The sequence below is a fragment of the Camelus dromedarius genome, chromosome 6, assembly GCF_036321535.1.
Source record: "Camelus dromedarius isolate mCamDro1 chromosome 6, mCamDro1.pat, whole genome shotgun sequence".
Classification (NCBI taxonomy): domain Eukaryota; kingdom Metazoa; phylum Chordata; class Mammalia; order Artiodactyla; family Camelidae; genus Camelus; species Camelus dromedarius.
The window spans coordinates 67,637,121-67,649,809 of NC_087441.1; the positions used below are offsets into that span (position 1 = coordinate 67,637,121).

The following is a 12,689-nucleotide window of genomic DNA, read 5'->3' on the forward strand; positions in this document are numbered from 1 at the left end:
ATAAGTAATTTTAAAAATATCCACAATAATGCCACCAAGAGAGACAAGCAGTTCTTGCCATGATAGTCATTTATACTCCAGCAAAGTAGAAAGACATTAAATAAGTAATTGTTTAAACAATTTATCATCCTCATTGTGTTAAGTGTTAAGGATGGAAAAAAGTAGTTCTCTGAAAGCAGAAAGACCTCCACTTATTCCCGCGATATTTATGTCTGTTTGTTGTCCTGCTTCTCAGTAGCTTTTCTGCTTTTCATCAATAATGAAATTTATGTTATTCTAAAGCACAGCTGCCCAACCAGAATAGCTTGTTCTGGGAGAGCTTAAGTACATCGAACAGGGTCTATTCTCTGTGCTCTGTTTGCACTACACATTTCAGGGACTAAATACGGATTTGGGGGGCTTGAAGGTGAAGCCTCAAAAACTCAGGAAAAGGCATTCCTTAAAACAGACCCTGCAGGCCCCTGCCCTCAGGTACTTCCACCCATCACTCCTAGCACGGCATGTTCCCACTGTGCAGGTGGAGCTGAAGACAACTTGTAAAGCAGCGGCATGCGTCCAGGCTGCAGATGGCCACAGAGGTCCCTGGTGTGAGGGCACCCCTCTCCCTTCAGCCAGCAGTGGAGCATGCTGCTGCGCGGACAGAGGCGTTTCCCACCCTCTACGTGAGAAAAGTATGCTGTTTACCACAGGATGGCTGTGAAATCAAAGACGTAGTTTTGTATGTGCTATATTCAGCCTTTTGCACACTCTCAGAGAATACCTAAAAGCTGGATTTAAAGGGGGAATGAAACACATGATTTATTTCCGGTTTGGCTGAATCTAAGCCTTGTGGTTGGGTGATTTAACCGCCACTGATGTGCGTGGTGTTTTCCATATATAAGACAAAAGAATTCCAACGTGGACTTTTCATGTCATCATTTTCTGATTCTAAATATTTGACTCAGTTTTAGGGACACAAAACCAGTCAGCTGGCACTGAAACTTTAAAAACTTTTATAGCCTATAAATACAAAACAGCATTACATTTTGTTTAATATATTTATTTAACATAAGAGAATACTACATTTAAAAAAATTTTGCATTCAAAAGAAATAAAATGTTTTGTGTGCATTTGTTTGCTTATTTTGGTTTGTTTTCCCAGGTTACGCACATTTAGACAGACATTAGTCTTGTCATGACAAAGGAATATCCAGTCTCCTGAACAGTTCTATTCTCAGCATCACTGAATAGATCTGGATTGTGACTGTTTTTAAATGCTGACATTTGTACACCAGATATTTAGGTCTCTGACTGTGGGATCTTCATGAGAGTTCAAATGCTTTCCACCTTAAGTGTCTATGTTACCACATCATACATGTGGTTACATAGAAACCTGCAGTATAACTTAACTTTTGGGAAGCCCAGACCCTTGTTGTATTGGGTTGGACCATATTAAATGTTCTGTATTTGACAGTTGTGATCTACAGAAACAGCAATTTCATATGGCTCAATGTAACACTGTATGTATTGCTGTACCAGTGAATAAAATTTACTTTAACGGTTTATTTGATTAAAAAACAAAATGAAATAGAATCAAACAAATCTCTGAACCAATATCTGTAAGACATTTTAAGTTAAAACATCCACTATCAAGTGGCTATTTATGATTTAGCTGGGTAATGCTCAACAATGAACTGCATGAAACTAACTTTTAAAAAGGTTGCTATCTAAAGATTTCACCATGTCTCTTAATAATGTATTATTATGTTTATCTTTTCTGAAGACTTACATGCTCATCTTCTACCTATTAATTGTATTTTTTGGCTAAAAATCTATTTCAAACCATTTACAGTATTCATCAGGGAAAGTCCTATGATGATTATTTGTTGTTGAATGTTTTAAGTTTGGAATATTGACAACCAATGGTACTTAATTTACTAATTAATTCATTTTTATTTTTTCAGCTACAAGTGGTTGGACTAGCAAATCGGGGGTTATTTATCTATTCTAGAATTGTGTGTGTGTGTGTGTGTGTGTGTGTGTGTGTTGGAGAGAGAGAGAGAAGGAGAGAGAGAGAGATCCAAATGCAAGCTCACGCAGAAGCCCATGGGGGTGAGTCCCTCCCCAGTGGCAAGACAGTGCCGCCCTGACGAGCCCTCAGGGACTGCTGCAAATCAGTCTTTAAAAAGTGCTCACTGCAAAGGAATTATTTAATTGTTTGATGCATTTGATTGCTAATTTGCTACATTACATTTTAATTATTAAACACCGAGCAGCGTTAAATGCTCTCTTACCACTTACTTCCATCAGGTTCACTGTATTATGACTTCATCACCTCTACTGCACCATGAAAAGCAGTAATGCAGTTTTCAGAGAAGTCATACCGTGTCTTGTCTTTTCCAAGTAATCTTCTGATTCTCACTTAATTAAATCTTTTTTTTAACTTGTGTTTCAATAAGAATAAAAGATACTTGGAGAGGAGGGAGAACCATTCTCACATTTTCCTGGGCTCCTTATCCAGTGAGCTTTCCAACATAGGTGGTTGACTACTGGTTTCTGGAGCACACGGTTTTAACCTCTTCAAATCAAAACCGACAGGGGACAGACTGAGTCAAATGCTTCCCTCAGTCACAGCAACTGATATTTTCAAAACAGTCATTTTCAAATGGCTGGATCTGACATTTCTGCTCATCAGTATTTAAGATGCTTACTCAAGTCGGAACTATGAGCCAGCTACTTGAGTATGTATGTGAATTAAAAAGTTTGGCAAATCTAAGTGTGTGAAGAAACCTTCCGTTGTTAGCCATCAACTGGCTGACACAGGGAAAATGGCGTAATTTCTCTTCCTTTTGAATACTGACATTTCACCTGTCAAAAGATTATCTTCTGAAATATCTGGCCATGGAAATCTGGGCAATGTCATCTGTTAACGGGTTCTTATCAACACAGCTTGGAAGAATTATAAGAGGCTTAGAAGGAAATAGGTGTGTGTGTGTGTATGTATGTATATATATTATATCTGTATATATATCTTGTTTGTAGCTAGTAACACTGAGTTAAGTGTGATTATATTATATATAAAATTAACTACTTATTTATTCATATATATGAATAAATAAGTAGTTAAATTCAAAGTGGGTACTTCTAGGATTTCTATCAGTATGTACTTTAAAATTCCATTTTTTTCCTTAAATACTCCACATTCTATTTTTAGCCTTAAATCTGTGGCTGCTTCATAAGGAGTGCCCACTCTACAAAAGATTAATAAAGACCTTGTACTAATGGGCATGACCCTAACACTTGATAATTTCACTGTGCATTTTCTTTTACTTTTCTTTCTCTTACTTCTTTCTCTCCTTTCCTTCCGTCTATTTCGTGCTTTTCCTATTTCTCTTTCTAATTTGAGAAGCATTTCCTGAGACATTTTGTTATTGAAGTTGCAATGTTATTCTGTCTCATATTTTGCTAAGATATGATGTTATATTTTTAATGGCTTTAACTGATCAATAAATGGATTGCCTTGGCAGCAACACTGGGGGGTTGCTATTATTGGACAATGAATGAGGAGAGGCGATATTTAAGAGAAGGCAGAGGAAATTAATATTTACTGAATACCATTTGTGGTTCAGGCACTGTGCAAGGGACTTGACATATGAATTCTTTAAAAATTTTTTTTTTAATTGAAGTGCAGTCAGTTACAATGTGTCAGTTTCTGGTGTACAGCACAATTTCCCAGACATGCATATATACATACATATATTTATTTTCATATTCTTTGTCATCAAAGGTTATTACATGATTTTGAATATAGTTCTCTGTGCTATACAGAAGAAACATGTCTAATCTATTTTTATATATAGTGGTTAACATTTGCAAATCTCAAACTCCCAAATTTATCCCTTCCCATCCCCTTTCCCTCAGCCATAAAAAAATAATAAAATAATGCCATTTGCAACAACATGGATGGACCTAGAGATTGTCATTCTAAGTGAAGTGAGCCAGAAAGAGAAAGAAAAATACCATATGAGATCACACATATGTGGAATCTTAAAAAAAAGAAAGAAAGAAAAAAGGACACTATGAACTCATCTACAAAACAGAAACAGACTCGCAGCCATAGCAAACAATCTTACGGTTATTATTTAAACCACAGTGGGTTAGGGAGTAGCATTATCATTGCTATTTCATAGATCAAGAAGCAGTGAAGCTGACCTGGGTCATGATGTAGCTGTGATTCTCCCCAGGTCTCCATGGCTCTGAAGCCCGTGTTCTTTCATATCCTAAACTCATCTCTGGTGCTGTGACCTTGGAGAAGTCAGTTACATGTTGATTTATATCATCACGTCCAGAAAAAGGATTTGAAATAGATAAATTACCTAATCCCTCTGGATTCGTTTCTTGGTCAAAAAATAAGGATTTCAATTCAATAATCCCTTGAATCCTGTGGTTTCATAACTTCCACGTGGACAAGTGCTCCCCAAAGTGCCCAGATTAAGTGGTATATGCACCTCTTATGGTGTGTGGTGTTTGATATGCATTATACCATGAAATAGGTATTTCAACACGACTCAGTTCTTTGCACAATCTTAAGATCTGTGAATTCTGCCACAAATGGTATTAAGGTATTTATCTAGGATAAAATGATATGGATCAGTATTAATTCAGTGCTTTTTGTTAAAAATAGAAATCCCTTTCCTTGATTCAGAATTGCTGGCCTTTTGAAGCCCTAAAAATCACTGGCAATGGCTAAAACTACTCTCTCCAGCTTGCAGACACTTTTCAAGGTTTGTTTCACAACATCAGAGACTTAAATGATGGCTTGAAGGGTCCTGGATCTTTTATAGTCATATGAAACACAGCAAAAAAAATTAAGCTGTTGTAAAACTATACTTTGATCACAAATAATTCCTTTACACTTATCACACTGTCATTGATACAAGGAGTCATTCACTCACATAACATTTCCTAATTGCTTGCTCTAGGCCACATAAAATTCAGGACCTTTATACAGTCATGAACCAAGAAGATGGAGAATGTGCCTTGTAGGAGTTTACCGCCTAATAAAGGAGGAAGGAAGCACACCAGTAACCACACATACACACACACAGAGCTGAGCACCAACAAGGAAGCACTGGAATGCTGCGGGAGAGCCGCTCAGGAGGTGGGGAGCTGCCCGTGGGCATGACGGGGTGTCCGTGGAGTGTGGGGGAGCCGCCTTGGTGAAGAGAAGTGGGCAGAACCCTCGGTAATGTGAACTGGGCTGGAGGACTGGGTCCATGTATACACATGGGCAAGCTGACCCCATCCTTTAGCCATGACCCTTCGGTTTTTAAAGTAAGCACACTGAACACAGGCAAGACCTTCGACCTCCCTGCCTTCTTCAGGGCTCACAAAGGACAATCCTGCCTTCCTACATAGTCACTTCTCTTGAAAGTGACTTTTTACATTATGTTGTAACGTCTGTATCTAACTCTACAAAATTAAATTGAATTTAAAATGAACGTATTCTCCAACATGATTGTGATTTCTTAGTTTTTTATTTTATTTTATTTTTTTGGCTGGGGAGGTAATTAGGTTTACTTGTTTATTTATGTTTAGAGGAGGTACTGGGGATTGAACCCAGAACTTCATGCATGCTAAGCATGTGCTCTACTGCTTGAGCTATACCCTCCCCCTCTTGTTTCTTTTTTTTTTTTTCTTCTAATGGACTTGTGGTTCTTTCTTTTCTTCTTCTTCTTCTTTTTTTTTTAATAGGACAAAAGAGCACTGGATGTCAGAGGCTCCCAGTCCTAGTCCTGGCCTTGTCACTTGCTCTTCATTTGTAAAAAGAAGGACTGGCCATGAGGTAAGTCCTGTAAGCCATCTCCAGCTGTAAAATTCTATGATCATCAAAAACAAAGAAAGGCTCTGTCTGAATCCAGCTCATGGTGCTAAGTCTACAAATATGCAAATATGCGTAGGACGGTATTATTATTACTATAGAAGTCTTCTTTAAATATAAGTCACAAGCATTTGCCAAAAAGTGCTAAATCACCTATGAAATCTTCCTCAAATGAAACCTGCAGTTTGAAACCTAACCTAAAACAATGGTATTGCAGTAGTTAATTTAAAAGAACAAGTTTCATTAATTTATTATCGGAAAGCAATATGACAACTAGATATTCATCACGAATTCAAGACACAAACTTCTTTCAGAAACTACACTTCTCTGCTGTCAAAAGGAATTTTGAATAATGCAACTCCCTGAATGAAAACCAGCATATCTTCATTCAGAGTGTCATTTTAGTTTTGCTGGCTTCGTAACATTCATGTTTGTAAACAGTCTGAACGGCATGTCATTATCTATTTCCCCCTAAAACTCTCCCTAAACCTCTCTGTTAATGCCTAAAAAAAAAGAGTCATTCTAAAATTAAAGGAAGTCAAATTAAAGCTGTATCCATTTAACTTTAGTTTGGGCATATCGCTCTGTGAAGTAAAGTGATTTTCAGCAGCACTGCATAACCCACTCTACACTTAATGGATAGTTCTTTTGTTCATTCTCCTTGGCACTCAAAATGTGGATTTAACACGCATCTTTAAAATGGTTACATTTGAAGGGAACCAGTTTACCCACGTTCTTCCTGTCTCTCCTCATCCCATCTGTTCTGCCTGACATCACGTACAGACTGTGGCCCTTGCCCTGTTTCCTCTCCAGTGGATGATGGACTGTCCTCAGAAGCTGCCCCATAAAGCAGTGCCACGTCTGTGCCCAGCCTGGCCTCCAGAACCCTGACGAGACACAGTGCCCAGGAGTGGTGGAGAGCGGGTGGGCGCTCCATTCATCCCCATTCCTCCCGATTCAACAGGTACCCGCAACGTGCCCACATCCAGCCATCCAATCAGCCATTCATGGGCTCACCCAATATTTATCCCATGCACTCTGCAGCCTCGAGGCCCTGTGCTTGCTGCCCCTCTCCCTGATACTCTCTCCACCAAATATGCACAGAGTCCATTCCCTTACTTCACCCAGGCTAGTGGTCAGACGTCACCTCTGCAGAGAGGTCCACCCTACCTAAGGACATGGCCTCATTATGCTCCATCTCCTCACTGCAACTTATTTTTCTTCATAGTATTTATTACATGACATTATTTATACGCATTTTGCTTGTTTTTCTGGCTCTGTCCACATGTCAGGACATCAGGGCCAGGAATTACCTTGTTTTGCTCATTGCAGTATTCCCACCACGTAAGCCACTCTCCAGCACAGAGCTCCCATTCAGTGTATACAGCTGATGAGTAACTTTTCTGAGGACCAGTTCTGCGTAAGGCACTGGGCAAGGCCAACTAGGAAATGCATCCAAGAGGAATACAGGGCAGCAGACCCCAAACAAGGACGGTGACTGCGAGAACACAGGGGCTGCTCTTCAGTTGCCAATCCCCTCTCTTCCACACCAGGGGCCGTGCTGTGCTTCACGTAGGCACGGCCGGTTGAGATCTTGGGATGACCACAGAATCAGGGCAAATGTGAAAACCTACTCCACATAGACTAGATGTTTAGACAGTCTTAGATTCATTCTCTGGAGAGTTTGCTCAGTAAGATTTGTCTGCCTTTTGACTTAAAAGACAGTGGACAAGAGCTTTAGAGGTGGCCTCCTATCTTCCTTTCTCATTATCTTCAACATCTATACTATTCTTACTTCTAAACAGAAATGACACAATAGTTCTTTTGCAGAAATAAGGGGGCATCAAAGGGAGAGTTTATTGCACAGTGCTCTAGATTGTCTTTAACAGCTTGTCTGTTTAATTTTGCAAAGTAAAAAATATATTCTAGATATATTACTATATGTGTGTGTATGTATGCATGTGTGTGTGTGTGTGTATATATATATATGTATATCTTTGCATGGAAGATTTTACTTACATATATGTTACTGTTGGTGTCTAATGGCTTAACATACCCAAGTTTTCCCTTTCTTTCTAAATGTATGTACTGCTGGTCCGTTCAGATAGGCCCCACAGTCTGACAAAAGCACATAACATCAGTGTCTGAATACATATATTGCTACTAGGGAAAGCAAGTCAAACTAATGCATGTTCTGTATCCTGAGTTCTCTTATATAACCCAAAAAAATCAAAACTGCCGTATTTACTTGCATAGTTCATAAAATCAGTGCAAGATCTGTAATCAGAAAAATTCTGCTTCTACTCATCAATTGATTATCTTTCCCATTATTAGCAGTTTTATTTTTAATTTTTTCCTGCACATGTACCTAGGCTTCTGAGACTCACTGACGATGAAACACGTCCTAGAGTGGTGCTTCCCAAACTGTGATTAAGAGGTGCTTCATCCCAAGAAAATAAAAAGATTTCATGGTCAGTAAGTTTGGTAATACTCAGAGTAAAGGCTCTGATAAGTGGTGCAGCACACACATATGAATAAATGGATTTAAACCAACGTTCCTTATACTTTTATGTTGAATGCTATATTCATGGAAACACATGAGCTAGTGAGTTGATGATCTGTGGGGTACTGATCTGGGAAATATGCTAGTTTTTAAGCCTTTTGGATCATATTCTTTTTCCTGTCATCATTCCCCTCCTTTCCTTCTCCCAAGTCTTTGCACCTGCCATGACACTACCCACCACTCAGAGGCCAGTCGAACATTCTCCTGGAGGACTACCCCGGTCCTCCCTCCATCTTCCCTGCCCTTCCCGCCAATAATTATTTCCCCCACATCTACTGTGTAGCAGGCTCTGTGCTGGGCTCCCAGGGTGTAAGACTAGTAGATGGAATAACTACCCTTGAGGTGTTTTAGGGATGTCGAAGAAAATCAAACCCAAGCTAAGCTGATAACAAGGCTGAACCAGGAAGAATTAGGCAAGTGATCCAGATAAAAGGAGGCATAGGAGTGTAACTGGGGGAGGGTTATTTGATATACATGACACACTTTGTGCAAACACAGCTTGATCTATAGGAATCTACAGATTTCACTGCACTCTCTAGAACACAGAGAGAAAGGAGGGAGGTGGGTCGCAAAGGAGAATGCTGGAGAGGTAAGCAGTAGTGTGATCGCGGAGCGCTTTGCATGTCAGGCACACTGAGTTTATCCTCTAAGCCAGAGGCTCTCAGTCTAGGCTGCACTTTTACATTAACTGGAGCTTTTACAAACTGCCTATTCATACACCTGGCATCAATTCCAAGGGCATCAAAAGGAGAGTTTATTGCACAGTGCTGCAGACTGTCTTTAACAGCTTGTTTGTTTAATTTGCAAAGTGAAAAATATGGTCATTTATATATCTATACATGTGTGTGTATGTGTGTATATATATATACACACATATATATATGTATCTTGGCATGGAAGATTTTACCTACATGTATATTATTGTCCGTGTATCACATATCCAAGTTTTTCCTTTCTTTTTAAGTGTGTGCACTGCTGATCTGTTCAGAGAGGCCCTGCCATCTGATTGCCAAAAGCACATAACATCAGTGTGTGGAGTAGGGCCTGTTTGTTTGTTTTTGTTTTCAAACCTCACAGGTGATGCAATATGCAGCCAGAGTTGAAACCACTGTTGGATGCCTTGGGAAATTTGAAAGCTACTGAAAGATTCTGAAAAATGGGAAACATGATCAGATTTATATTTTAGAAATATTACTTTAAAGGAAGACAAAAGACATCTATGCTGACAGAATGATGTTTAACCCTGAGAATCCCTGGCACTTAGAAGCTATCCAAGAAACGTTTGGTGAAAGAATAACTAGGAACCCAACAAAACATTTGTGATGGACACTGGCGCCCCTGCTTCCCAGGCTGGCCCAGGGTCGGGGGCAGCAGCAGGAACACAGCTCACTAACGAGGGAAGAGAGCAGGAGAGTTATCTCAGTTCTGACCCCTTCAGTCAGAACCTTTCTCTTGGGCAGCCTGGTACTGAGGTTAGGAACACGAGGTTGGAATTCAGCAACCCTGGTTTCTAATTCCTATCTGATACATATAACTGTTTCCTTTTAGGTAAGTTATTTATTCTCTTTAAGCCTCAGTTTTAATATCCATAAAATGGGGGTGATGATGCGAATCATTTAATCTAGTGCCTGGTACAAAATGAAAATTCATAAGTGTTCATGGAAAAAACCTTACAACAGACACGCACTTCCTGGGGATTAGTCAAGGAGTTTCTCCCCTTTCTCTCCTATGTGTGGCCTCCAAACACGTCAACTATAAAGAGAAGTTTCACTTACGGAGTACAGCTGTTACCACGTCCTGACCAGATGCTGTCTTCCTGAAACGTCTTGGGATGCCATTACGGCAACATGAGAACAGCTGCATGGCTCATAACTGCCCCCAAAATGCACTTCTAGGTGAGCAGTGGATGAGGAATATGCTTATCCAAGTTGCATGATGATGAAGAATTGTGGAAGGCGTGGCAAGGTCAGGCCAGTAGACGGTGGGACAGGCTGTAGCACCGAGTTATCAAAGGGTCTGAACCAAAGAAAGCTGCAGGGAATGTGAATATTATAATCTTTTGTGGCTGTTTTAATAATTATAAAACGCCAACCTATAGAAAATATAGTACTTATTTAATTGTCTACCAAATAGTCATAAGAGATGACCATATATATTTCATATGATTCACTATATTAAGTCCACATGAAAAGAAGTACATAGGCCGCATGATCTAATCAGAATGCAAAAGAAATAATCATTAGAACGCTGTGTACAGGAGGCACTGAAAAATACTTTTTGATTTGGGTTAAATTCTAATACACACATACCATGAGCCAAATCTAAACTTGTCTCTAAACTGAGGCTCTTCATAGCAGTTTATTTTCAAAAAGTAGAAAGCACTCTGCCCATTTTTTTCTGAATCAAAATATATCTTAAAGGCTTTCTTCCTATGTTTTACAGCAGGTGTATTTTAAGTCATAAACTTGTCCAAGGGATGATTATAGCATGACTTGAAGAAAGATACAAGATTTAAATAAGATTTAATTTATGCATTTTTATTTTCAAAGATTGTTTTGAGCACTTGTCCCATCAACCTCCAAAGTTTTCTCATGCAGGGCAGGCGAGGTTCAACCTTCGAACAGAGGAATAGCTTAACTGTTAGAGCAAAGCAACTGGGCTCAAAAGGCATTTTAAATTCTGCAGAAAAGAAATAACAGTATAATATTCAAGTTAAAGGAGAGAGTGGATGAAAACACTAAGAATGGAATTTTATTACATATTTGAATCCCTAATCTAGTGAACTTGTTTCTGGAACTTAAGTGTTCAGTTACTTTTAAAAAATTCTATCATAGGCCCATTTACAAACAAGAAAGTTAGGTTACATTTGAATTGGGATGTATGTCTAGGCCATTAAAGGACTAACCAGATCACATACAGTCATAGTGAAAGTTCACTGTTTTAGAAGCTGTCAGCGTTTTCTCCTTTGTCAAATCTCTGCTTTTAATCCCTGTAGGTGCTTTTTAATAAACTAGTCCTTTAAAGGCTAAATAAAATCGAATATATAATATAGCTATTTCCTCAGTTGCTTAACCTTTTTGCACATGTTTCAGATGAAAATGAAAATAAAACTACTACTAGTTTTCACCAAAACCTGCCTCTGCTTTTGTATTTTAATATTAGATGTGCTCCCTGATAAAGGGTTTAAAAATCATTCCACCAAATGGGATGACTGTTCATGAAAATACTGCCTCAAATGTTAATGTAATAGGGTGTAAAACTGCAATTTCACCCCAGAGTGTCAGATTCTTGAAGTAAACATACACTGCCTGGGACCCAGGTTTCCCTGTACGCCAGAGACCTGCACGAGGCTGCCACTCCGGCAGGGGAAGCAGCCCCGCGTCCCTCGTCTGCCTGAGGATGCGCCTAAAGCTCTCTGATCACCAAGACTGCAGAGGGGAGGACTTTCTTCATTAATTTCTTTGGTGTTACCATTTTTCCATTTCCATTCTTTGAAAACCTAAGCACTTTCAAGAAACCATACAAAACAGAAACGGATACCTACATGCAAAGCCATAAACCACAGGTTATATTTAAAATTGTAATCTCCAAGGAAAGCACTAGCAAAACTATCCAGTGTGACTTTCTGCAGAGTGAACAGGATTGCAGCTCTGATTCAGTCACTCCGCGCTTCTCCGCACCCAGGCACCCTGCTGCGCCATCAGCACCCTTGGCTGATCCTAACCATCTTCCTTAAGTCCCACCCCTACTCCTTGTCATTTTAGATCCTTTCTCTTCTGTGAGGCTGTCAGAGGAGTACCCGGCCACCACACTTTTCTTTCTTCTTAAATCCCTTTGGATTTTCTCTCTACATTAAAATATTAACACAGTCTCTCTCTCTTTATAAATCTAACTCTATTAAATAATATACAGACCTATTCCTTTGACAATATTTTATGTATGTGTTCATTCAAAATACTTATTGATGACCTACTTTGGTTTGGATGCTGAAGCAAGCATTTCCCTTCAAAATTAAACTTTCAGTGTCCCATGAGCCTTACCTCCCAGAACATTCAGTACCACACTTGCTTCACTGTCAGAGCTCAGTAAATATTCAATTAAAAATAATGGACAACAACATAGCTGTGAAAGTAGCTGCAGTTCATATTCAAAATAACGTGATTAATAAATGAGCACAGAAGTACCACAGCATTCTAATTAGAACTGCAAATTGCACTTACAGATGGGGGTACTGATGCTGGTCCCTGACAGGGTTTTTGGCTTTACA

At 39.2% G+C, this 12,689-nt stretch overlaps 1 protein-coding gene and 1 long non-coding RNA gene across 2 annotated transcripts in view; one reads left to right on the forward strand and one right to left on the reverse strand.

The window, feature by feature from the left end:
- Positions 1-12,689, reverse strand: part of MEI4 (meiotic double-stranded break formation protein 4) — a 124,431-nt gene that overhangs the window by 13,953 nt on the left and 97,789 nt on the right. The window lies entirely within an intron of this gene.
- LOC135321601 (uncharacterized) lies at positions 4,836-6,843 on the forward strand. Its single transcript, XR_010381472.1, has 3 exons — positions 4,836-5,139; positions 5,733-5,823; positions 6,673-6,843. It is a non-coding gene; the product is annotated as an uncharacterized LOC135321601 (long non-coding RNA).